We start from the raw sequence: 25,109 nt of genomic DNA, 5'->3' as shown, positions 1-25,109 counted from the left end.
TAAGTCCTCTTATTCCTGTGGCACTGCAAGCTTTTGAGTAGACACAGGACCAGAGGAGCAGCTACGGGGATCCTTGGTTGAGGCAGTTCGCTTGATGCAGAACACCCTACTTGGAGAAGCAGATTCAGGGAAGGAAACACAGGGTAACCTGTGTCTCTTTGGACTTGTTAGAAACCACAGGGGTGCATGCTGAGTGAGCCCGAGGAAACGGTTGCCTGCTAGAACTCGCCTTGCTTTCCCTTTCTGAAGGCTGCATTCATGCTTCGTTGAAGCTCCCTGACATACGCAGCTCTTGACAGGCAAGTCAACCCTGTAGAATGCTTCTGGGGACAAAATGAATTTACTCTGTCTAAACCAGGTGCTTCCATGGCCATGGTTGTTTTCAGCCTGACAAGCTCTAGAGCTAAAAGGAATCTCAACGTGGGAACATGCCTCCAGTTTAGGCCCTTGGTAACCGTGTAGATACGGAGACATGCAGCTGTCTCCATGAGTTCTTAGTCGCTTATATGCTTTATTTTCAAAGATGTACACGTCTGAGGACTCCTAGGCCTCTCGGGTATGCATCATTTTCCCTCCAAGTTGAGTGAGTACCTCAACACCCCTCTGGGCTGGCTGAGGAAATCGAGGCCCATTTGTTGATCCCTCGGAGGCCCTCTGTGTGTGCCGAGTTGTGGGCAACACACTGTAGTTTCCTTGAGGAGAGCTACATGTCCAGAGTCCTCAAACGGCCTCAGGACAATATTGCTGCTGAGTCCGTAGTGCCCAGGAAGACTTTGTCATGGCCCTTGTGTGAGATGCCATGAGAAAACACTCTGCTTTGAATACTCCGAGGCCCTCGTACCTGAAGTCACTCTGCTCGAGGAGAAAGTCAGCATCTTACCATGCGGTGTCGCTACCGGCACACCCAGCATGAACACATGCCTGGAAGTAAGGCCCTCATTTGCCGTGCAGAAGAGGAGGCGTGCCGCAGTTTCCAGGAGCCGCTGGCCTCTGCTCTGCGTACGTCTAACGGCGGCACAGTTTTCTGGACACCTAGGAGGCTAGCGTGGGCACCCTGTTCCCGGCAGGATCACTGAGTACCCCCAGGCGCACCTGGGTCTGCTAAGCAACATCCACTCCCGAAGCCCTTTAGAGGCCCTCTGTGCATGCCGAGCGTAGGGAAACGCACTGCACTCTCTTTTGGAGCAGCTAAATTTCCTCAGCACTCGCACACGTTCACGAACACCGTTCTGGCAAGTCCCACATGACGTCGAAGTCTTACGCGTTGCCCTAGTTTGAGCTGCACTCAGAGTAACCCTCAGCTTCGCTTTCCATCTAGGACCTCCTGCCTGAAGTCACCGTGCCTCCTGGAGGAAGTCGGCTTGCGTTCTGACTGCAATTTAAGTCCTGTTCTTCCTGAGGCACTGCAAGCTTTTGAATAGACACAGGACCAGAGGAGCAGCTACGGCGATCCTTTGTTGAGGCAGTTCGCTTGATGCAGAACACCCTACTTGGAGAAGCAGATTCAGGGAAGGAAACACAGGGTAACCTGTGTCTCTTTGGACTTGTTAGAAACAACAGTCGTGCATGCTGAGTGAGCCCGTCGAAACGGGGGCCTGCTGGGACTAGCCTTGCTTTCCCTTTCTGAAGGCTGCATTCATGCTCCGTTGAAGCTCTCTGACATACGCAGCTCTGGACAGGCAAGTCAACCCTGTAGAATGCTTCTGGGGACAAAATGAATTTGCTCTGTCTAAACCAGGTGCTTCCATGGCCGCGGTTGTTTTCAGCCTGACAAGCTCTAGAGCTAAAAGGAATCTCAACGTGGGAACATGCCTCCAGTTTAGGCCCTTGGTAACCGTGTAGATAAGGAGGCATGCAGCTGTCTCCATGAGTTCTTAGTCGCTTATATGCTTTATTTTCAAAGATGTACACGTCTGAGGACTCCTAGGCCTCTCGGGTATGCATCATTTTCCCTCCAAGTTGAGTGAGTACCTCAACACCCCTCTGGGCTGGCTGAGGAACTTCGAGACCCATTTGCTGATCCCTCGGAGGCCCTCTGTGCGTGCCGAGTGGTGCGCAACACACTGTAGGTTCCTTGAGGAGACTTACATGTCCAGAGTCCTCGAACGGCCTCAGGACAATATTGCTGCTGAGTCCGTAGTGCCCAGGAATACTTTGTCATGGCCCTTGTGTGAGATGCCATGAGAAAACACTCTGCTTTGAATACTCCGAGGCCCTCGTACCTGAAGTCACTCTGCTCGAGGAGAAAGTCAGCATCTTACCATGCGGTGTCGCTACCGGCACACCCAGCATGAACACATGCCTGGAAGTAAGGCCCTGATTTGCCGTGCACAAGAGGAGGCGTGCAGCAGTTTCCAGGAGCCGGTGGCCTCTGCTCTGCGTACGTCTAACGGCGGCACAGTTTTCTGGACACCTAGGAGGCTAGCGTGGGCACCCTGTTCCCGGCAGGATCACTGAGTACCCCCAGGCGCACCTGGGTCTGCTAAGCAACATCCACTCCCGTAGCCCTTTAGAGCCCCTCTGTGCATGCCGAGCGTAGGGAAACGCACTGCACTCTCTTTTGGAGCAGCTAAATTTCCTCAGCACTCGCACACGTTCACGAACACCGTTCTGGCAAGTCCCACATGGCGTCGAAGTCTTACGCGTTACCCTAGTCTGAGCTGCACTCAGAGTAACCCTCAGCTTCGCTTTCCATCTAGGACCTCCTGCCTGAAGTCACCGTGCCTCCTGGAGGAAGTCGGCTTGCGTTCTGACTGCAATTTAAGTCCTGTTCTTCCTGAGGCACTGCAAGCTTTTGAATAGACACAGGACCAGAGGAGCAGCTACGGCGATCCTTGGTTGAGGCAGTTCGCTTGATGCAGAACACCCTACTTAGAGAAGCAGATTCAGGGAAGGAAACACAGGGTAACCTGTGTCTCTTTGGACTTGTAAGAAACAACAGTGGTGCATGCTGAGTGAGCCCGAGGAAACGGGGGCCTGCTGGGACTAGCCTTGCTTTCCCTTTCTGAAGGCTGCATTCATGCTTCGTTAAAGATCCCTGACATACACAGCTCTTGACAGTCAAGTCAACCCTTGTAGAATGCTTCTGGGGAGAAAATGAATTTGCTCTGTCTAAACCAGGTGCTTCCATGGCCGCGGTTGTTTTCAGCCTGACAAGCTCTAGAGCTAAAAGGAATCTCAACGTGGGAACATGCCTCCAGTTTAGGCCCTTGGTTGCCGTGTACATAGGGATACATGCAGCTGTCTCCATGAGTTCTTAGTCGCTTGTATGCTTTATTTTCAAGGAAGTACACGTCTGAGGACTCCTAGGCCTGTCGGGTATGCATGATATTCCCTCCAAGTTGACTGAGTACCTTCACACCGCTGTGGGCTGGATGAGGAACTTCGAGGCCCATTTGTTGATCCCTCGAAGGCCCTCTGTGCGTGCCGAGTGATGGGCAACACACTTTAGGTTCCTTGAGGAGAGCTACATGTCCAGAGTGCTCGAACGGCCTCAGGACAACATTGCTGGTGATTCCGAAGTGCCCAGGAAGGCTTTGTCATGTCCCATGTGTGTGCTGTCATGAGAAAACACCCTGCTTTGAATACTCCGAGGCTCTCGTACCTGAAGTCACTCTGCTCGAGGAGAAAGTCAGCATCTTACCATGCGGTGTCGCTACCGGCACACCCAGCATGAACACATGCCTGGAAGTAAGGCACTGATTTGCCGTGCAGAATAGGAGGCGTGCAGCAGTTTCCAAGAGCCGGTGGCCTCTGCTCTGCGTACGTCTAACGGCGGCACAGTTTTCTGGACACCTAGGAGGCTAGCGTGGGCACCCTGTTCCCGGCAGGAACACTGAGTACCCCCAGGCGCACCTGGGTCTGCTAAGCAACATCCACTCCCGTAGCCCTTTAGAGCCCCTCTGTGCATGCCGAGCGTAGGGAAACGCACTGCACTCTCTTTTGGAGCAGCTACATTTCCTCAGCACTCGCACACGTTCACGAACACCGTTCTGGCAAGTCCCACATGGCGTCGAAGTCTTACGCGTTGCCCTAATCTGAGCTGCACTCAGAGTAACCCTCGGCTTCGCTTTCCAGGTAGGATCTCCTGCCTGAAGTCACCGTGCCTCCTGGAGGAAGTCGACTTTTGTTCTTACTGCAATTTAAGTCCTCTTCTTCCTGTGGCACTGCAAGCTTTTGAATAGACACAGGACCAGAGGAGCAGCTACGGGGATCCTTGGTTGAGGCAGTTCGCTTGATGCAGAACACCCTACTTGGAGAAGCTGATTCAGGGAAGGAAACACAGGGTAACCTGTGTCTCTTTGGACTTGTTAGAAACCACAGGGGTGCATGCTGAGTGAGCCCGAGGAAACGGGGGCCTGCCTCGACTAGCCTTGCTTTCCCTTTCTGAAGGCTGCATTCATGCTTCGTTGAAGCTCCCTGACATACGCAGCTCTTGACAGGCAAGTCAACCCTGTAGAATGCTTCTGGGGACAAAATGAATTTGCTCTGTCTAAACCAGGTGCTTCCATGGCCGTGGTTGTTTTCAGCCTGACAAGCTCTAGAGCTAAAAGGAATCTCAACGTGGGAACATGCCTCCAGTTTAGGCCCTTGGTAACCGTGTAGATACGGAGGCATGCAGCTGTCTCCATGAGTTCTTAGTCGCTTATATGCTTTATTTTCAAAGATGTACACGTCTGCGGGCTCCTAGGCCTCTCGGATATGCATCATTTTCCCTCCAAGTTGAGTGAGTACCTCAACACCCCTCTGGGCTGGCTGAGGAACTTCGAGACCCATTTGCTGATCCCTCGGAGGCCCTCTGTGCGTGCCGAGTGGTGGGCAACACACTGTAGGTTCCTTGAGGAGACTTACATATCCAGAGTCCTCGAACGGCCTCAGGACAATATTGCTGCTGAGTCCGTAGTGCCCAGGAATACTTTGTCATGGCCCTTGTGTGAGATGCCATGAGAAAACACTCTGCTTTGAATACTCCCAGGCCCTCGTACCTGAAGTCACTCTGCTCGAGGAGAAAGTCAGCATCTTACCATGCGGTGTCGCTACCGGCACACCCAGCATGAACACATGCCTGGAAGTAAGGCCCTGATTTGCCGTTCACAAGAGGAGGCGTGCAGCAGTTTCCAGGAGCCGGTGGCCTCTGCTCTGCGTACGTCTAATGGCGGCACAGTTTTCTGGACACCTAGGAGGCTAGCGTGGGCACCCTGTTCCCGGCAGGATCACTGAGTACCCCCAGGCGCACCTGGGTCTGCTAAGCAACATCCACTCCCGTAGCCCTTTAGAGCCCCTCTGTGCATGCCGAGCGTAGGGAAACGCACTGCACTCTCATTTGGAATAGCTAAATTTCCTCAGCACTCGCACACGTTTACGAACACCGTTCTGGGAAATCCCTCATGGCGTCGAAGTCTTACGCGTTGCCCTAGTCTGAGCTGCAATCAGAGTAACCCTCGGCTTCGCTTTCCATCTAGGACCTCCTGCCTGAAGTCACCGTGCCTCCTGGAGGAAGTCGGCTTGCGTTCTTACTGCAATTTAAGTCCTCTTCTTCCTGAGGCACTGCAAGCTTTTGAATAGACAAAGGACTAGAGGAGCAGCTACGGCGATCCTTGGTTGAGGCAGTTCGCTTGATGCAGAACACCCTACTTGGAGAAGCAGATTCAGGGAAGGAAACACAGGGTAACCTGTGTCACTTTGGACTTCTTAGAAACCACAGTCGTGCATGCTGAGTGAGCCCGAGGAAACGGGGGCCTGCTGGGTCTAGCCTGGCTTTCCCTTTCTGAAGGCTGCATTCATGCTTCGTTAAAGATCCCTGACATACACAGCTCTTGACAGCCAAGTCAACCCTTGTAGAATGTTTCTGGGGACAAAATGAATTTGCTCTGTCTAAACCAGGTGCTTCCATGGCCGCGGTTGTTTTCGTCCTGACAAGCTCTAGAGCTAAAAGGAATCTCAACGTGGGAACATGCCTCCAGTTTAGGCCCTTGGTAACCGTGTAGATACGGAGGCATGCAGCTGTCTCCATGAGTTCTTAGTCGCTTATATGCTTTATTTTCAAAGATGTACACGTCTGAGGACTCCTAGGCCTCTCGGGTATGCATCATTTTCCCTCCCAGTTGACTGAGTACCTCTACACCCCTGTGGGCCGGCTGAGGAACGTCGAGGCCCATTTGTTGATCCCTCGGAGGCCCTCTGTGTGTGCCGAGTGATGGGAAACACACAGTAGGTTCCTTGAGGAGAGCTACATGTCCAGAGTGCTCGAACGGCCTCAGCACATCATTGATGGTGAGTCCGAAGTGCCCATGAAGACTTTGTCATGGCCCATGTGTGTGCTGCCACGAGAAAACACCCTGCTTTGAATACTCCGAGGCCCGCGTACCTGAAGTCACTCTGCTCAAGGAGAAAGTCAGCATCTTACCATGCGGTGTCGCTACTGGCACACCCAGCATGAACACATGCCTGGAAGTAAGGCCCTGATTTGCCGTGCAGAAGAGGAGGCGTGCAGCAGTTTCCAAGAGCCGGTGGCCTCTGCTCTGCGTATGTCTAACGGCGGAACAGTTTTCTGGACACCTAGGAGGCTAGCGTGGGCACGCTGTTCCCGGCAGGAACACTGAGTACCCCCAGGCGCACCTGGGTCTGCTAAGCAACATCCACTCCCGTAGCCCTTTAGAGCCCCTCTGTGCATGCCGAGCGTAGGGAAACGCACTGCACTCTCTTTTGGAGCAGCTAAATTTCCTCAGCACTCGCACACGTTCACGAACACCGTTTTGGCAAGTCCTACATGAGGTCGAAGTCTTACGCGTTGCCCTAGTCTGAGCTGCACTCAGAGTAACCCTCAGCTTCGCTTTCCATCTAGGACCTCCTGCCTGAAGTCACCGTGCCTCCTGGAGAAAGTCGGCTTGTGTTCTTACTGCAATTAAAGTCCTGTTCTTCCTGTGGCACTGCAAGCTTTTGAATAGACACAGGACCAGAGGAGCAGCTACGGCGATCCTTGGTTGAGGCAGTTCGCTTGATGCAGAACACCCTACTTGGAGAAGCTGATTCAGGGAAGGAAACACAGGGTAACCTGTGTCTCTTTGGACTTGTTAGAAAGCACAGGGGTGCATGCTGAGTGAGCCCGAGGAAACGGGGGCCTGCTGGGACTAGCCTTGCTTTCCGTTTCTGAAGGCTGCATTCATGCTTCGTTGAAGCTCCCTGACATACGCAGCTCTTGACAGGCAAGTCAACCCTTGTAGAATGCTTCTGGGGACAAAGTGAATTTGCTCTGTCTAAACCAGGTGCTTCCATGGCCGCGGTTGTTTTCAGCCTGACAAGCTCTAGAGCTAAAAGGAATCTCAACGTGGGAACATGCCTCCAGTTTAGGCCCTTGGTAACCGTGTAGATACGGAGGCATGCAGCTGTCTCCATGAGTTCTTAGTCGCTTATATGCTTTATTTTCAAGGAAGTACACGTCTGAGGACTCCTAGGCCTCTCGGGTATGCATCATTTTCCCTCCAAGTTGACTGAGTACCTCCACACCCCTGTGGGCCGGCTGAGGAACGTCGAGGCCCATTTGTTGATCCGTCGGAGGCCCTCTGTGCGTGCCGAGTGATGGGCAACACACTGTACGTTCCTTGAGGAGAGCTACATGTCCAGAGTGCTCGAACGGCCTCAGGACAATATTGCTGGTGAGTCCGAAGTGCCCAGGAAGACTTTGTCATGGCCCATGTGTGTGCTGCCATGAGAAAACACCCTGCTTTGAATACTCCGAGGCCCTCGTACCTGAAGTCACTCTGCTCGAGGAGAAAGTCAGCATCTTACCATGCGGTGTCGCTACCGGCACACCCAGCATGAACACATGCCTGGAAGTAAGGCCCTGATTTGCCGTGCACAAGAGGAGGCGTGCAGCAGTTTCCAAGAGCCGGTGGCCTCTGCTCTGCGTACGTCTAACGGCGGCACAGTTTTCTGGACACCTAGGAGGCTAGCGTGGGCACCCTGTTCCCGGCAGGAACACTGAGTACCCCCAGGCGCACCTGGGTCTGCTAAGCAACATCCACTCCCGTAGCCCTTTAGAGCCCCTCTGTGCATGCCGAGCGTAGGGAAACGCACTGCACTCTCTTTTGGAGCAGCTACATTTCCTCAGCACTCGCACACGTTCACGAACACCGTTCTGGCAAGTCCCACATGGCGTCGAAGTCTTACACGTTGCCCTAGTCTGAGCTGCACTCAGAGTAACCCTCGGCTTCGCTTTCCAGGTAGGACCTCCTGCCTGAAGTCACCGTGCCTCCTGGAGGAAGTCGGCTTGCGTTCTTACTGCAATTTAAGTCCTCTTCTTCCTGTGGCACTGCAGGCTTTTGAATAGACACAGGACCAGAGGAGCAGCTACGGGGATCCTTGGTTGAGGCAGTTCGCTTGATGCAGAACACCCTACTTGGAGAAGCAGATTCAGGGAAGGAAACACAGGGTAACCTGTGTCTCTTTGGACTTCTTAGAAACCACAGTCGTGCATGCTGAGTGAGCCCGAGGAAACGGGGGCCTGCTGGGACTAGCCTTGCTTTCCCTTTCTGAAGTCTGCATTCATGCTTCGTTAAAGATCCCTGACATACACAGCTCTTGACAGGCAAGTCAACCCTTGTAGAATGCTTCTGGGGACAAAATGAATTTGCTCTGTCTAAACCAGGTGCTTCCATGGCCGCGGTTGTTTTCGTCCTGACAAGCTCTAGAGCTAAAAGGAATCTCAACGTGGGAACATGCCTCCAGTTTAGGCCCTTGGTAACCGTGTAGATACGGAGGCATGGAGCTGTCTCCATGAGTTCTTAGTCGCTTATATGCTTTATTTTCAAAGATGTACACGTCTGAGGCCTCCTAGGGCTCTCGGGTATGCATCATTTTCCCTCCCAGTTGACTGAGTACCTCCACACCCCTGTGGGCCGGCTGAGGAACGTCGAGGCCCATTTGTTGATCCCTCGGAGGCCCTCTGTGTGTGCCGAGTGATGGGAAACACACAGTAGGTTCCTTGAGGAGAGCTACATGTCCAGAGTGCTCGAACGGCCTCAGGACAATATTGCTGGTGAGTCCGAAGTGCCCAGGAAGACTTTGTCATGGCCCATGTGTGTGCTGCCATGAGAAAACACCCTGCTTTGAATACTCCGAAGCCCTCGTACCTGAAGTCACTCTGCTCAAGGAGAAAGTCAGCATCTTACCATGCGGTGTCGCTACCGGCACACCCAGCATGAACACATGCCTGGAAGTAAGGCCCTGATTTGCCGTGCACAAGAGGAGGCGTGCAGCAGTTTCCAAGAGCCGGTGGCCTCTGCTCTGCGTACGTCTAACGGCGGCACAGTTTTCTGGACACCTAGGAGGCTAGCGTGGGCACCCTGTTCCCGGCAGGAACACTGAGTACCCCCAGGCGCACCTGGGTCTGCTAAGCAACATCCACTCCCGTAGCCCTTTAGAGCCCCTCTGTGCATGCCGAGCGTAGGGAAACGCACTGCACTCTCTTTAGGAGCAGCTACATTTCCTCAGCACTCGCACACGTTCACGAACACCGTTCTGGCAAGTCCTACATGAGGTCGAAGTCTTACGCGTTGCCCTAGTCTGAGCTGCACTCAGAGTAACCCTCAGCTTCGCTTTCCATCTAGGACCTCCTGCCTGAAGTCACCGTGCCTAATGGATGAAGTCGGCTTGCGTTCTACTGCAATTTAAGTCCTGTTCTTCCTGAGGCACTGCAAGCTTTTGAATAGACACAGGACCAGAGGAGCAGCTACGGCGATCCTTGGTTGAGGCAGTTCGCTTGATGCAGAACACCCTACTTGGAGAGGCAGATTCAGGGAAGGAAACACAGGGTAACCTGTGTCTCTTTGGACTTGTTAGAAACCACAGTCGTGCATGCTGAGTGAGCACGAGGAAACGGGGGCCTACTGGGACTAGACTTGCTTTCCCTTTCTGAAGGCTGCATTCATGCTTCGTTGAAGCTCCCTGACATACGCAGCTCTTGACAGGCAAGTCAACCCTGTAGAATGCTTCTGGGGACAAAATGAATTTGCTCTGTCTAAACCAGGTGCTTCCATGGCCGCGGTTGTTTTCGTCCTGACAAGCTCTAGAGCTAAAAGGAATCTCAACGTGGGAACATGCCTCCAGTTTAGGCCCTTGGTAACCGTGTAGATACGGAGGCACGCAGCTGTCTCCATGAGTTCTTAGTCGCTTATATGCTTTATTTTCAAAGATGTACACGTCTGAGGACTCCTAGGGCTCTCGGGTATGCATCATTTTCCCTCCCAGTTGACTGAGTACCTCCACACCCCTGTGGGCCGGCTGAGGAACGTCGAGGCCCATTTGTTGATCCCTTGGAGGCCCTCTGTGTGTGCCGAGTGATGGGAAACACACAGTAGGTTCCTTGAGGAGAGCTACATGTCCAGAGTGCTCGAACGGCCTCAGGACAACATTGATGGTGAGTCCGAAGTGCCCAGGAAGACTTTGTCATGGCCCATGTGTGTGCTGCCACGAGAAAACACCCTGCTTGAATACTCCGAGGCCCTCGTACCTGAAGTCACTCTGCTCAAGGAGAAAGTCAGCATCTTACCATGCGGTGTCGCTACCGGCACACCCAGCATGAACACATGCCTGGAAGTAAGGCCCTGATTTGCCGTGCAGAAGAGGAGGCGTGCAGCAGTTTCCAAGAGCCGGTGGCCTCTGCTCTGCGTACGTCTAACGGCGGCACAGTTTTCTGGACACCTAGGAGGCTAGCGTGGGCACGCTGTTCCCGGCTGGAACACTGAGTACCCCCAGGCGCACCTGGGTCTGCTAAGCAACATCCACTCCCGTAGCCCTTTAGAGCCCCTCTGTGCATGCCGAGCGTAGGGAAACGCACTGCACTCTCTTTTGGAGCAGCTACATTTCCTCAGCACTCGCACACGTTCACGAACACCGTTCTGGCAAGTCCTACATGAGGTCGAAGTCTTACGCGTTGCCCTAGTCTGAGCTGCACTCAGAGTAACCCTCAGCTTCGCTTTCCATCTAGGACCACCTGCCTGAAGTCACCGTGCCTCCTGGAGGAAGTCGGCTTGCGTTCTTACTGCAATTTAAGTCCTCTTCTTCCTGTGGCACTGCAAGCTTTTGAGTAGACACAGGACCAGAGGAGCAGCTACGGGGATCCTTTGTTGAGGCAGTTCGCTTGATGCAGAACACCCTACTTGGAGAAGCAGATTCAGGGAAGGAAACACAGGGTAACCTGTGTCTCTTTGGACTTGTTAGAAACCACAGGGGTGCATGCTGAGTGAGCCCGAGGAAACGGTTGCCTGCTAGAACTCGCCTTGCTTTCCCTTTCTGAAGGCTGCATTCATGCTTCGTTGAAGCTCCCTGACATACGCAGCTCTTGACAGGCAAGTCAACCCTGTAGAATGCTTCTGGGGACAAAATGAATTTACTCTGTCTAAACCAGGTGCTTCCATGGCCATGGTTGTTTTCAGCCTGACAAGCTCTAGAGCTAAAAGGAATCTCAACGTGGGAACATGCCTCCAGTTTAGGCCCTTGGTAACCGTGTAGATACGGAGACATGCAGCTGTCTCCATGAGTTCTTAGTCGCTTATATGCTTTATTTTCAAAGATGTACACGTCTGAGGACTCCTAGGCCTCTCGGGTATGCATCATTTTCCCTCCAAGTTGAGTGAGTACCTCAACACCCCTCTGGGCTGGCTGAGGAAATCGAGGCCCATTTGTTGATCCCTCGGAGGCCCTCTGTGCGTGCCGAGTGGTGGGCAACACACTGTAGTTTCCTTGAGGAGAGCTACATGTCCAGAGTCCTCAAACGGCCTCAGGACAATATTGCTGCTGAGTCTGTAGTGCCCAGGAAGACTTTGTCATGGCCCTTGTGTGAGATGCCATGAGAAAACACTCTGCTTTGAATACTCCGAGGCCCTCGTACCTGAAGTCACTCTGCTCGAGGAGAAAGTCAGCATCTTACCATGCGGTGTCGCTACCGGCACACCCAGCATGAACACATGCCTGGAAGTAAGGCCCTCATTTGCCGTGCAGAAGAGGAGGCGTGCCGCAGTTTCCAGGAGCCGCTGGCCTCTGCTCTGCGTACGTCTAACGGTGGCACAGTTTTCTGGACACCTAGGAGGCTAGCGTGGGCACCCTGTTCCCGGCAGGATCACTGAGTACCCCCAGGCGCACCTGGGTCTGCTAAGCAACATCCACTCCCGAAGCCCTTTAGAGGCCCTCTGTGCATGCCGAGCGTAGGGAAACGCACTGCACTCTCTTTTGGAGCAGCTAAATTTCCTCAGCACTCGCACACGTTCACGAACACCGTTCTGGCAAGTCCCACATGACGTCGAAGTCTTACGCGTTGCCCTAGTTTGAGCTGCACTCAGAGTAACCCTCAGCTTCGCTTTCCATCTAGGACCTCCTGCCTGAAGTCACCGTGCCTCCTGGAGGAAGTCGGCTTGCGTTCTGACTGCAATTTAAGTCCTGTTCTTCCTGAGGCACTGCAAGCTTTTGAATAGACACAGGACCAGAGGAGCAGCTACGGCGATCCTTTGTTGAGGCAGTTCGCTTGATGCAGAACACCCTACTTGGAGAAGCAGATTCAGGGAAGGAAACACAGGGTAACCTGTGTCTCTTTGGACTTGTTAGAAACAACAGGGGTGCATGCTGAGTGAGCCCTAGGAAACGGGTGCCTGCTGGAACTAGCCTTGCTTTCCATTTCTGAAGGCTGCATTCATGCTTCGTTCAAGCTCCCTGACATACGCAGCTCTTGACAGGCAAGTAAACCCTGTAGAATGCTTCTGGGGACAAAATGAATTTGCTCTGTCTAAACCAGGTGCTTCCATGGCCGTGGTTGTTTTCAGCCTGACAAGCTCTAGAGCTAAAAGGAATCTCAACGTGGGAACATGCCTCCAGTTTAGGCCCTTGGTAACCGTGTAGATACGGAGGCATGCAGCTGTCTCCATGAGTTCTTAGTCGCTTATATGCTTTATTTTCAAGGAAGTACACGTCTGAGGACTCCTAGGCCTCTCGGGTATGCATCATTTTCCCTCCAAGTTGACTGAGTACCTCCACACAACTGTGGGCCGGCTGAGGAACGTCGAGGCCCATTTGTTGATCCGTCGGAGGCCCTCTGTGCGTGCCGAGTGATGGGCAACACACTGTACGTTCCTTGAGGAGAGCTACATGTCCAGAGTGCTCGAACGGCCTCAGGACAACATTGCTGGTGAGTCCGAAGTGCCCAGGAAGACTTTGTCATGGCCCATGTGTGTCCTGCCATGAGAAAACACCCTGCTTAGAATACTCCGAGGCCCTCGTACCTGAAATCACTCTGCTCGAGGAGAAAGTCAGCATCTTACCATTTGGTGTCGCTACCGGCACACCCAGCATGAACACATGCCTGGAAGTAAGGCCCTGATTTGCCGTGCACAAGAGGAGGCGTGCAGCAGTTTCCAGGAGCCGGTGGCCTCTGCTCTGCGTACGTCTAACGGCGGCACAGTTTTCTGGACACCTAGGAGGCTAGCGTGGGCACCCTGTTCCCGCCAGGAACACTGAGTACCCCCAGGCGTACCTGGGTCTGCTAAGCAACATCCACTCCCGTAGCCCTTTAGAGCCCCTCTGTGCATGCCGAGCGTAGGGAAACGCACTGCACTCTCTTTTGGAGCAGCTAAATTTCCTCAGCACTCGCACACGTTCACGAACACCGTTCTGGCAAGTCCCACATGGCGTCGAAGTCTTACGTGTTGCCCTAGTCTGAGCTGCACTCAGAGTAACCCTCAGCTTCGCTTTCCATCTAGGACCTCCTGCCTGAAGTCACCGTGCCTCCTGGAGGAAGTCGGCTTGCGTTCTGACTGCAATTTAAGTCGTGTTCTTCCTGAGGCACTGCAAGCTTTTGAATAGACACAGGACCAGAGGAGCAGCTACGGCGATCCTTCGTTGAGGCAGTTCGCTTGATGCAGAACACCCTACTTGGAGAAGCAGATTCAGGGAAGGAAACACAGGGTAACCTGTGTCTCTTTGGACTTGTTAGAAACCACAGTCGTGCATGCTGAGTGAGCCCGAGTATACGGGGGCCTGCTGGAACTAGCCTTGCTTTCCCTTTCTGAAGGCTGCATTCCTGCTTCGTTGAAGCTCCCTGACATACGCAGCTCTTGACAGGCAAGTAAACCCTGTAGAATGCTTCTGGGGACAAAATGAATTTGCTCTGTCTAAACCAGGTGCTTCCATGGCCGCGGTTGTTTTCAGCCTGACAAGCTCTAGAGCTAAAAGGAATCTCAACGTGGGAACATGCCTCCAGTTTAGGCCCTTGGTAGCCGTGTACATACGGAGACATGCAGCTGTCTCCATGAGTTCTTAGTCGCTTGTATGCTTTATTTTCAAGGAAGTACACGTCTGAGGACTCCTAGGCCTCTCGCGTATGCATGATATTCCCTCCAAGTTGACTGAGTACCTTCACACCGCTGTGGGCCGGATGAGGAACTTCGAGGCCTATTTGTTGATCCCTCGAAGGCCCTCTGTGCGTGCCGAGTGATGGGCAACACACTGTAGGTTCCTTGAGGAGAGCTACATGTCCAGAGTGCTCGAACGGCCTCAGGACAACATTGCTGGTGATTCCGAAGTGCCCAGGAAGACTTTGTCATGTCCCATGTGTGTGCTGCCATGAGAAAACACCCTGCTTTGAATACTCCGAGGCTCTCGTACCTGAAGTCACTCTGCTCGAGGAGAAAGTCAGCATCTTACCATGCGGTGTCGCTACCGGCACACCCAGCATGAACACATGCCTGGAAGTAAGGCCCTGATTTGCCGTGCAGAATAGGAGGCGTGCAGCAGTTTCCAAGAGACGGTGGCCTCTGCTCTGCGTACGTCTAACGGCGGCACAGTTTTCTGGACACCTAGGAGGCTAGCGTGGGCACCCTGTTCCCAGCAGGAACACTGAGTACCCCCAGGCGCACCTGGGTCTGCTAAGCAACATCAACTCCCGTAGCCCTATAGAGCCCCTGTGTGCATGCCGAGCGTAGGGAAACGCAATGCACTCTCTTTTGGAGCAGCTAAATTTCCTCAGCACTCGCACACGTTCACGAACACCGTTCTGGCAAGTCCCACATGGCGTCGAAGTCTTACGCGTTGCCCTAGTCTGAGCTGCACTCAGAGTAACCCTCAGCTTCGCTTTCCATCTAGGACCACCTGCCTGAAGTCACCGTGCCTCCTGGAGGAAGTCGGCTTGCGTTCTTACTGCAATTTAAGTCCTCTTATTCCTGTGGCACTGCAAGCTTTTGAGTAGACACAGGACCAGAGGAGCAGCTACGGGGATCCTTGGTTGAGGCAGTTCGCTTGATGCAGAACACCCTACTTGGAGAAGCAGATTCAGGGAAGGAAACACAGGGTAACCTGTGTCTCTTTGGACTTGTTAGAAACCACAGGGGTGCATGCTGAGTGAGCCCGAGGAAACGGTTGCCTGCTAGAACTCGCCTTGCTTTCCCTTTCTGAAGGCTGCATTCATGCTTCGTTGAAGCTCCCTGACATACGCAGCTCTTGACAGGCAAGTCAACCCTGTAGAATGCTTCTGGGGACAAAATGAATTTACTCTGTCTAAACCAGGTGCTTCCATGGCCATGGTTGTTTTCAGCCTGACAAGCTCTAGAGCTAAAAGGAATCTCAACGTGGGAACATGCCTCCAGTTTAGGCCCTTGGTAACCGTGTAGATACGGAGACATGCAGCTGTCTCCATGAGTTCTTAGTCGCTTATATGCTTTATTTTCAAAGATGTACACGTCTGAGGACTCCTAGGCCTCTCGGGTATGCATCATTTTCCCTCCAAGTTGAGTGAGTACCTCAACACCCCTCTGGGCTGGCTGAGGAAATCGAGGCCCATTTGTTGATCCCTCGGAGGCCCTCTGTGTGTGCCGAGTTGTGGGCAACACACTGTAGTTTCCTTGAGGAGAGCTACATGTCCAGAGTCCTCAAACGGCCTCAGGACAATATTGCTGCTGAGTCCGTAGTGCCCAGGAAGACTTTGTCATGGCCCTTGTGTGAGATGCCATGAGAAAACACTCTGCTTTGAATACTCCGAGGCCCTCGTACCTGAAGTCACTCTGCTCGAGGAGAAAGTCAGCATCTTACCATGCGGTGTCGCTACCGGCACACCCAGCATGAACACATGCCTGGAAGTAAGGCCCTCATTTGCCGTGCAGAAGAGGAGGCGTGCCGCAGTTTCCAGGAGCCGCTGGCCTCTGCTCTGCGTACGTCTAACGGCGGCACAGTTTTCTGGACACCTAGGAGGCTAGCGTGGGCACCCTGTTCCCGGCAGGATCACTGAGTACCCCCAGGCGCACCTGGGTCTGCTAAGCAACATCCACTCCCGAAGCCCTTTAGAGGCCCTCTGTGCATGCCGAGCGTAGGGAAACGCACTGCACTCTCTTTTGGAGCAGCTAAATTTCCTCAGCACTCGCACACGTTCACGAACACCGTTCTGGCAAGTCCCACATGACGTCGAAGTCTTACGCGTTGCCCTAGTTTGAGCTGCACTCAGAGTAACCCTCAGCTTCGCTTTCCATCTAGGACCTCCTGCCTGAAGTCACCGTGCCTCCTGGAGGAAGTCGGCTTGCGTTCTGACTGCAATTTAAGTCCTGTTCTTCCTGAGGCACTGCAAGCTTTTGAATAGACACAGGACCAGAGGAGCAGCTACGGCGATCCTTTGTTGAGGCAGTTCGCTTGATGCAGAACACCCTACTTGGAGAAGCAGATTCAGGGAAGGAAACACAGGGTAACCTGTGTCTCTTTGGACTTGTTAGAAACAACAGTCGTGCATGCTGAGTGAGCCCGTCGAAACGGGGGCCTGCTGGGACTAGCCTTGCTTTCCCTTTCTGAAGGCTGCATTCATGCTCCGTTGAAGCTCTCTGACATACGCAGCTCTGGACAGGCAAGTCAACCCTGTAGAATGCTTCTGGGGACAAAATGAATTTGCTCTGTCTAAACCAGGTGCTTCCATGGCCGCGGTTGTTTTCAGCCTGACAAGCTCTAGAGCTAAAAGGAATCTCAACGTGGGAACATGCCTCCAGTTTAGGCCCTTGGTAACCGTGTAGATAAGGAGGCATGCAGCTGTCTCCATGAGTTCTTAGTCGCTTATATGCTTTATTTTCAAAGATGTACACGTCTGAGGACTCCTAGGCCTCTCGGGTATGCATCATTTTCCCTCCAAGTTGAGTGAGTACCTCAACACCCCTCTGGGCTGGCTGAGGAACTTCGAGACCCATTTGCTGATCCCTCGGAGGCCCTCTGTGCGTGCCGAGTGGTGCGCAACACACTGTAGGTTCCTTGAGGAGACTTACATGTCCAGAGTCCTCGAACGGCCTCAGGACAATATTGCTGCTGAGTCCGTAGTGCCCAGGAATACTTTGTCATGGCCCTTGTGTGAGATGCCATGAGAAAACACTCTGCTTTGAATACTCCGAGGCCCTCGTACCTGAAGTCACTCTGCTCGAGGAGAAAGTCAGCATCTTACCATGCGGTGTCGCTACCGGCACACCCAGCATGAACACATGCCTGGAAGTAAGGCCCTGATTTGCCGTGCACAAGAGGAGGCGTGCAGCAGTTTCCAGGAGCCGGTGGCCTCTGCTCTGCGTACGTCTAACGGCGGCACAGTTTTCTGGACACCTAGGAGGCTAGCGTGGGCACCCTGTTCCCGGCAGGATCACTGAGTACCCCCAGGCGCACCTGGGTCTGCTAAGCAACATCCACTCCCGTAGCCCTTTAGAGCCCCTCTGTGCATGCCGAGCGTAGGGAAACGCACTGCACTCTCTTTTGGAGCAGCTAAATTTCCTCAGCACTCGCACACGTTCACGAACACCGTTCTGGCAAGTCCCACATGGCGTCGAAGTCTTACGCGTTACCCTAGTCTGAGCTGCACTCAGAGTAACCCTCAGCTTCGCTTTCCATCTAGGACCTCCTGCCTGAAGTCACCGTGCCTCCTGGAGGAAGTCGGCTTGCGTTCTGACTGCAATTTAAGTCCTGTTCTTCCTGAGGCACTGCAAGCTTTTGAATAGACACAGGACCAGAGGAGCAGCTACGGCGATCCTTGGTTGAGGCAGTTCGCTTGATGCAGAACACCCTACTTAGAGAAGCAGATTCAGGGAAGGAAACACAGGGTAACCTGTGTCTCTTTGGACTTGTAAGAAACAACAGTGGTGCATGCTGAGTGAGCCCGAGGAAACGGGGGCCTGCTGGGACTAGCCTTGCTTTCCCTTTCTGAAGGCTGCATTCATGCTTCGTTAAAGATCCCTGACATACACAGCTCTTGACAGTCAAGTCAACCCTTGTAGAATGCTTCTGGGGAGAAAATGAATTTGCTCTGTCTAAACCAGGTGCTTCCATGGCCGCGGTTGTTTTCAGCCTGACAAGCTCTAGAGCTAAAAGGAATCTCAACGTGGGAACATGCCTCCAGTTTAGGCCCTTGGTTGCCGTGTACATAGGGATACATGCAGCTGTCTCCATGAGTTCTTAGTCGCTTGTATGCTTTATTTTCAAGGAAGTACACGTCTGAGGACTCCTAGGCCTGTCGGGTATGCATGATATTCCCTCCAAGTTGACTGAGTACCTTCACACCGCTGTGGGCTGGATGAGGAACTTCGAGGCCCATTTGTTGATCCCTCGAAGGCCCTCTGTGCGTGCCGAGTGATGGGCAACACACTTTAGGTTCCTTGAGGAGAGCTACATGTCCAGAGTGCTCGAACGGCCTCAGGACAACATTGCTGGTGATTCCGAAGTGCCCAGGAAGGCTTTGTCATGTCCCATGTGTGTGCTGTCATGAGAAAACACCCTGCTTTGAATACTCCGAGGCTCTCGTACCTGAAGTCACTCTGCTCGAGGAGAAAGTCAGCATCTTACCATGCGGTGTCGCTACCGGCACACCCAGCATGAACACATGCCTGGAAGTAAGGCACTGATTTGCCGTGCAGAATAGGAGGCGTGCAGCAGTTTCCAAGAGCCGGTGGCCTCTGCTCTGCGTACGTCTAACGGCGGCACAGTTTTCTGGACACCTAGGAGGCTAGCGTGGGCACCCTGTTCCCGGCAGGAACACTGAGTACCCCCAGGCGCACCTGGGTCTGCTAAGCAACATCCACTCCCGTAGCCCTTTAGAGCCCCTCTGTGCATGCCGAGCGTAGGGAAACGCACTGCACTCTCTTTTGGAGCAGCTACATTTCCTCAGCACTCGCACACGTTCACGAACACCGTTCTGGCAAGTCCCACATGGCGTCGAAGTCTTACGCGTTGCCCTAATCTGAGCTGCACTCAGAGTAACCCTCGGCTTCGCTTTCCAGGTAGGATCTCCTGCCTGAAGTCACCGTGCCTCCTGGAGGAAGTCGACTTTTGTTCTTACTGCAATTTAAGTCCTCTTCTTCCTGTGGCACTGCAAGCTTTTGAATAGACACAGGACCAGAGGAGCAGCTACGGGGATCCTTGGTTGAGGCAGTTCGCTTGATGCAGAACACCCTACTTGGAGAAGCTGATTCAGGGAAGGAAACACAGGGTAACCTGTGTCTCTTTGGACTTGTTAGAAACCACAGGGGTGCATGCTGAGTGAGCCCGAGGAAACGGGGGCCTGCCTCGACTAGCCTTGCTTTCCCTTTCTGAAGGCTGCATTCATGCTTCGTTGAAGCTCCCTGACATACGCAGCTCTTGACAGGCAAGTCAACCCTGTAGAATGCTTCTGGGGACAAAATGAATTTGCTCTGTCTAAACCAGGTGCTTCCATGGCCGCGGTTGTTTTCAGCCTGACAAGCTCTAGAGCTAAAAGGAATCTCAACGTGGGAACATGCCTCCAGTTTAGGCCCTTGGTAACCGTGTAGATACGGAGGCATGCAGCTGTCTCCATGAGTTCTTAGTCGCTTATATGCTTTATTTTCAAAGATGTACACGTCTGCGGGCTCCTAGGCCTCTCGGATATGCATCATTTTCCCTCCAAGTTGAGTGAGTACCTCAACACCCCTCTGGGCTGGCTGAGGAACTTCGAGACCCATTTGCTGATCCCTCGGAGGCCCTCTGTGCGTGCCGAGTGGTGGGCAACACACTGTAGGTTCCTTGAGGAGACTTACATATCCAGAGTCCTCGAACGGCCTCAGGACAATATTGCTGCTGAGTCCGTAGTGCCCAGGAATACTTTGTCATGGCCCTTGTGTGAGATGCCATGAGAAAACACTCTGCTTTGAATACTCCCAGGCCCTCGTACCTGAAGTCACTCTGCTCGAGGAGAAAGTCAGCATCTTACCATGCGGTGTCGCTACCGGCACACCCAGCATGAACACATGCCTGGAAGTAAGGCCCTGATTTGCCGTTCACAAGAGGAGGCGTGCAGCAGTTTCCAGGAGCCGGTGGCCTCTGCTCTGCGTACGTCTAATGGCGGCACAGTTTTCTGGACACCTAGGAGGCTAGCGTGGGCACCCTGTTCCCGGCAGGATCACTGAGTACCCCCAGGCGCACCTGGGTCTGCTAAGCAACATCCACTCCCGTAGCCCTTTAGAGCCCCTCTGTGCATGCCGAGCGTAGGGAAACGCACTGCACTCTCATTTGGAATAGCTAAATTTCCTCAGCACTCGCACACGTTTACGAACACCGTTCTGGGAAATCCCTCATGGCGTCGAAGTCTTACGCGTTGCCCTAGTCTGAGCTGCAATCAGAGTAACCCTCGGCTTCGCTTTCCATCTAGGACCTCCTGCCTGAAGTCACCGTGCCTCCTGGAGGAAGTCGGCTTGCGTTCTTACTGCAATTTAAGTCCTCTTCTTCCTGAGGCACTGCAAGCTTTTGAATAGACAAAGGACTAGAGGAGCAGCTACGGCGATCCTTGGTTGAGGCAGTTCGCTTGATGCAGAACACCCTACTTGGAGAAGCAGATTCAGGGAAGGAAACACAGGGTAACCTGTGTCACTTTGGACTTCTTAGAAACCACAGTCGTGCATGCTGAGTGAGCCCGAGGAAACGGGGGCCTGCTGGGTCTAGCCTGGCTTTCCCTTTCTGAAGGCTGCATTCATGCTTCGTTAAAGATCCCTGACATACACAGCTCTTGACAGCCAAGTCAACCCTTGTAGAATGTTTCTGGGGACAAAATGAATTTGCTCTGTCTAAACCAGGTGCTTCCATGGCCGCGGTTGTTTTCGTCCTGACAAGCTCTAGAGCTAAAAGGAATCTCAACGTGGGAACATGCCTCCAGTTTAGGCCCTTGGTAACCGTGTAGATACGGAGGCATGCAGCTGTCTCCATGAGTTCTTAGTCGCTTATATGCTTTATTTTCAAAGATGTACACGTCTGAGGACTCCTAGGCCTCTCGGGTATGCATCATTTTCCCTCCCAGTTGACTGAGTACCTCTACACCCCTGTGGGCCGGCTGAGGAACGTCGAGGCCCATTTGTTGATCCCTCGGAGGCCCTCTGTGTGTGCCGAGTGATGGGAAACACACAGTAGGTTCCTTGAGGAGAGCTACATGTCCAGAGTGCTCGAACGGCCTCAGCACATCATTGATGGTGAGTCCGAAGTGCCCATGAAGACTTTGTCATGGCCCATGTGTGTGCTGCCACGAGAAAACACCCTGCTTTGAATACTCCGAGGCCCGCGTACCTGAAGTCACTCTGCTCAAGGAGAAAGTCAGCATCTTACCATGCGGTGTCGCTACTGGCACACCCAGCATGAACACATGCCTGGAAGTAAGGCCCTGATTTGCCGTGCAGAAGAGGAGGCGTGCAGCAGTTTCCAAGAGCCGGTGGCCTCTGCTCTGCGTATGTCTAACGGCGGAACAGTTTTCTGGACACCTAGGAGGCTAGCGTGGGCACGCTGTTCCCGGCAGGAACACTGAGTACCCCCAGGCGCACCTGGGTCTGCTAAGCAACATCCACTCCCGTAGCCCTTTAGAGCCCCTCTGTGCATGCCGAGCGTAGGGAAACGCACTGCACTCTCTTTTGGAGCAGCTAAATTTCCTCAGCACTCGCACACGTTCACGAACACCGTTTTGGCAAGTCCTACATGAGGTCGAAGTCTTACGCGTTGCCCTAGTCTGAGCTGCACTCAGAGTAACCCTCAGCTTCGCTTTCCATCTAGGACCTCCTGCCTGAAGTCACCGTGCCTCCTGGAGAAAGTCGGCTTGTGTTCTTACTGCAATTAAAGTCCTGTTCTTCCTGTGGCACTGCAAGCTTTTGAATAGACACAGGACCAGAGGAGCAGCTACGGCGATCCTTGGTTGAGGCAGTTCGCTTGATGCAGAACACCCTACTTGGAGAAGCTGATTCAGGGAAGGAAACACAGGGTAACCTGTGTCTCTTTGGACTTGTTAGAAAGCACAGGGGTGCATGCTGAGTGAGCCCGAGGAAACGGGGGCCTGCTGGGACTAGCCTTGCTTTCCGTTTCTGAAGGCTGCATTCATGCTTCGTTGAAGCTCCCTGACATACGCAGCTCTTGACAGGCAAGTCAACCCTTGTAGAATGCTTCTGGGGACAAAGTGAATTTGCTCTGTCTAAACCAGGTGCTTCCATGGCCGCGGTTGTTTTCAGCCTGACAAGCTCTAGAGCTAAAAGGAATCTCAACGTGGGAACATGCCTCCAGTTTAGGCCCTTGGTAACCGTGTAGATACGGAGGCATGCAGCTGTCTCCATGAGTTCTTAGTCGCTTATATGCTTTATTTTCAAGGAAGTACACGTCTGAGGACTCCTAGGCCTCTCGGGTATGCATCATTTTCCCTCCAAGTTGACTGAGTACCTCCACACCCCTGTGGGCCGGCTGAGGAACGTCGAGGCCCATTTGTTGATCCGTCGGAGGCCCTCTGTGCGTGCCGAGTGATGGGCAACACACTGTACGTTCCTTGAGGAGAGCTACATGTCCAGAGTGCTCGAACGGCCTCAGGACAATATTGCTGGTGAGTCCGAAGTGCCCAGGAAGACTTTGTCATGGCCCATGTGTGTGCTGCCATGAGAAAACACCCTGCTTTGAATACTCCGAGGCCCTCGTACCTGAAGTCACTCTGCTCGAGGAGAAAGTCAGCATCTTACCATGCGGTGTCGCTACCGGCACACCCAGCATGAACACATGCCTGGAAGTAAGGCCCTGATTTGCCGTGCACAAGAGGAGGCGTGCAGCAGTTTCCAAGAGCCGGTGGCCTCTGCTCTGCGTACGTCTAACGGCGGCACAGTTTTCTGGACACCTAGGAGGCTAGCGTGGGCACCCTGTTCCCGGCAGGAACACTGAGTACCCCCAGGCGCACCTGGGTCTGCTAAGCAACATCCACTCCCGTAGCCCTTTAGAGCCCCTCTGTGCATGCCGAGCGTAGGGAAACGCACTGCACTCTCTTTTGGAGCAGCTACATTTCCTCAGCACTCGCACACGTTCACGAACACCGTTCTGGCAAGTCCCACATGGCGTCGAAGTCTTACACGTTGCCCTAGTCTGAGCTGCACTCAGAGTAACCCTCGGCTTCGCTTTCCAGGTAGGACCTCCTGCCTGAAGTCACCGTGCCTCCTGGAGGAAGTCGGCTTGCGTTCTTACTGCAATTTAAGTCCTCTTCTTCCTGTGGCACTGCAGGCTTTTGAATAGACACAGGACCAGAGGAGCAGCTACGGGGATCCTTGGTTGAGGCAGTTCGCTTGATGCAGAACACCCTACTTGGAGAAGCAGATTCAGGGAAGGAAACACAGGGTAACCTGTGTCTCTTTGGACTTCTTAGAAACCACAGTCGTGCATGCTGAGTGAGCCCGAGGAAACGGGGGCCTGCTGGGACTAGCCTTGCTTTCCCTTTCTGAAGGCTGCATTCATGCTTCGTTAAAGATCCCTGACATACACAGCTCTTGACAGGCAAGTCAACCCTTGTAGAATGCTTCTGGGGACAAAATGAATTTGCTCTGTCTAAACCAGGTGCTTCCATGGCCGCGGTTGTTTTCGTCCTGACAAGCTCTAGAGCTAAAAGGAATCTCAACGTGGGAACATGCCTCCAGTTTAGGCCCTTGGTAACCGTGTAGATACGGAGGCATGGAGCTGTCTCCATGAGTTCTTAGTCGCTTATATGCTTTATTTTCAAAGATGTACACGTCTGAGGCCTCCTAGGGCTCTCGGGTATGCATCATTTTCCCTCCCAGTTGACTGAGTACCTCCACACCCCTGTGGGCCGGCTGAGGAACGTCGAGGCCCATTTGTTGATCCCTCGGAGGCCCTCTGTGTGTGCCGAGTGATGGGAAACACACAGTAGGTTCCTTGAGGAGAGCTACATGTCCAGAGTGCTCGAACGGCCTCAGGACAATATTGCTGGTGAGTCCGAAGTGCCCAGGAAGACTTTGTCATGGCCCATGTGTGTGCTGCCATGAGAAAACACCCTGCTTTGAATACTCCGAAGCCCTCGTACCTGAAGTCACTCTGCTCAAGGAGAAAGTCAGCATCTTACCATGCGGTGTCGCTACCGGCACACCCAGCATGAACACATGCCTGGAAGTAAGGCCCTGATTTGCCGTGCACAAGAGGAGGCGTGCAGCAGTTTCCAAGAGCCGGTGGCCTCTGCTCTGCGTACGTCTAACGGCGGCACAGTTTTCTGGACACCTAGGAGGCTAGCGTGGGCACCCTGTTCCCGGCAGGAACACTGAGTACCCCCAGGCGCACCTGGGTCTGCTAAGCAACATCCACTCCCGTAGCCCTTTAGAGCCCCTCTGTGCATGCCGAGCGTAGGGAAACGCACTGCACTCTCTTTTGGAGCAGCTACATTTCCTCAGCACTCGCACACGTTCACGAACACCGTTCTGGCAAGTCCTACATGAGGTCGAAGTCTTACGCGTTGCCCTAGTCTGAGCTGCACTCAGAGTAACCCTCAGCTTCGCTTTCCATCTAGGACCTCCTGCCTGAAGTCACCGTGCCTAATGGATGAAGTCGGCTTGCGTTCTACTGCAATTTAAGTCCTGTTCTTCCTGAGGCACTGCAAGCTTTTGAATAGACACAGGACCAGAGGAGCAGCTACGGCGATCCTTGGTTGAGGCAGTTCGCTTGATGCAGAACACCCTACTTGGAGAGGCAGATTCAGGGAAGGAAACACAGGGTAACCTGTGTCTCTTTGGACTTGTTAGAAACCACAGTCGTGCATGCTGAGTGAGCACGAGGAAACGGGGGCCTACTGGGACTAGACTTGCTTTCCCTTTCTGAAG

This window comes from Delphinapterus leucas, chromosome 19 (assembly GCF_059928025.1).
Source record: "Delphinapterus leucas isolate spDelLeu-1000000601 "Yukka" chromosome 19, BTC_Dleu_Yukka2, whole genome shotgun sequence".
NCBI lineage: Eukaryota > Metazoa > Chordata > Mammalia > Artiodactyla > Monodontidae > Delphinapterus > Delphinapterus leucas.
This window is presented reverse-complemented; position numbering follows the sequence as displayed.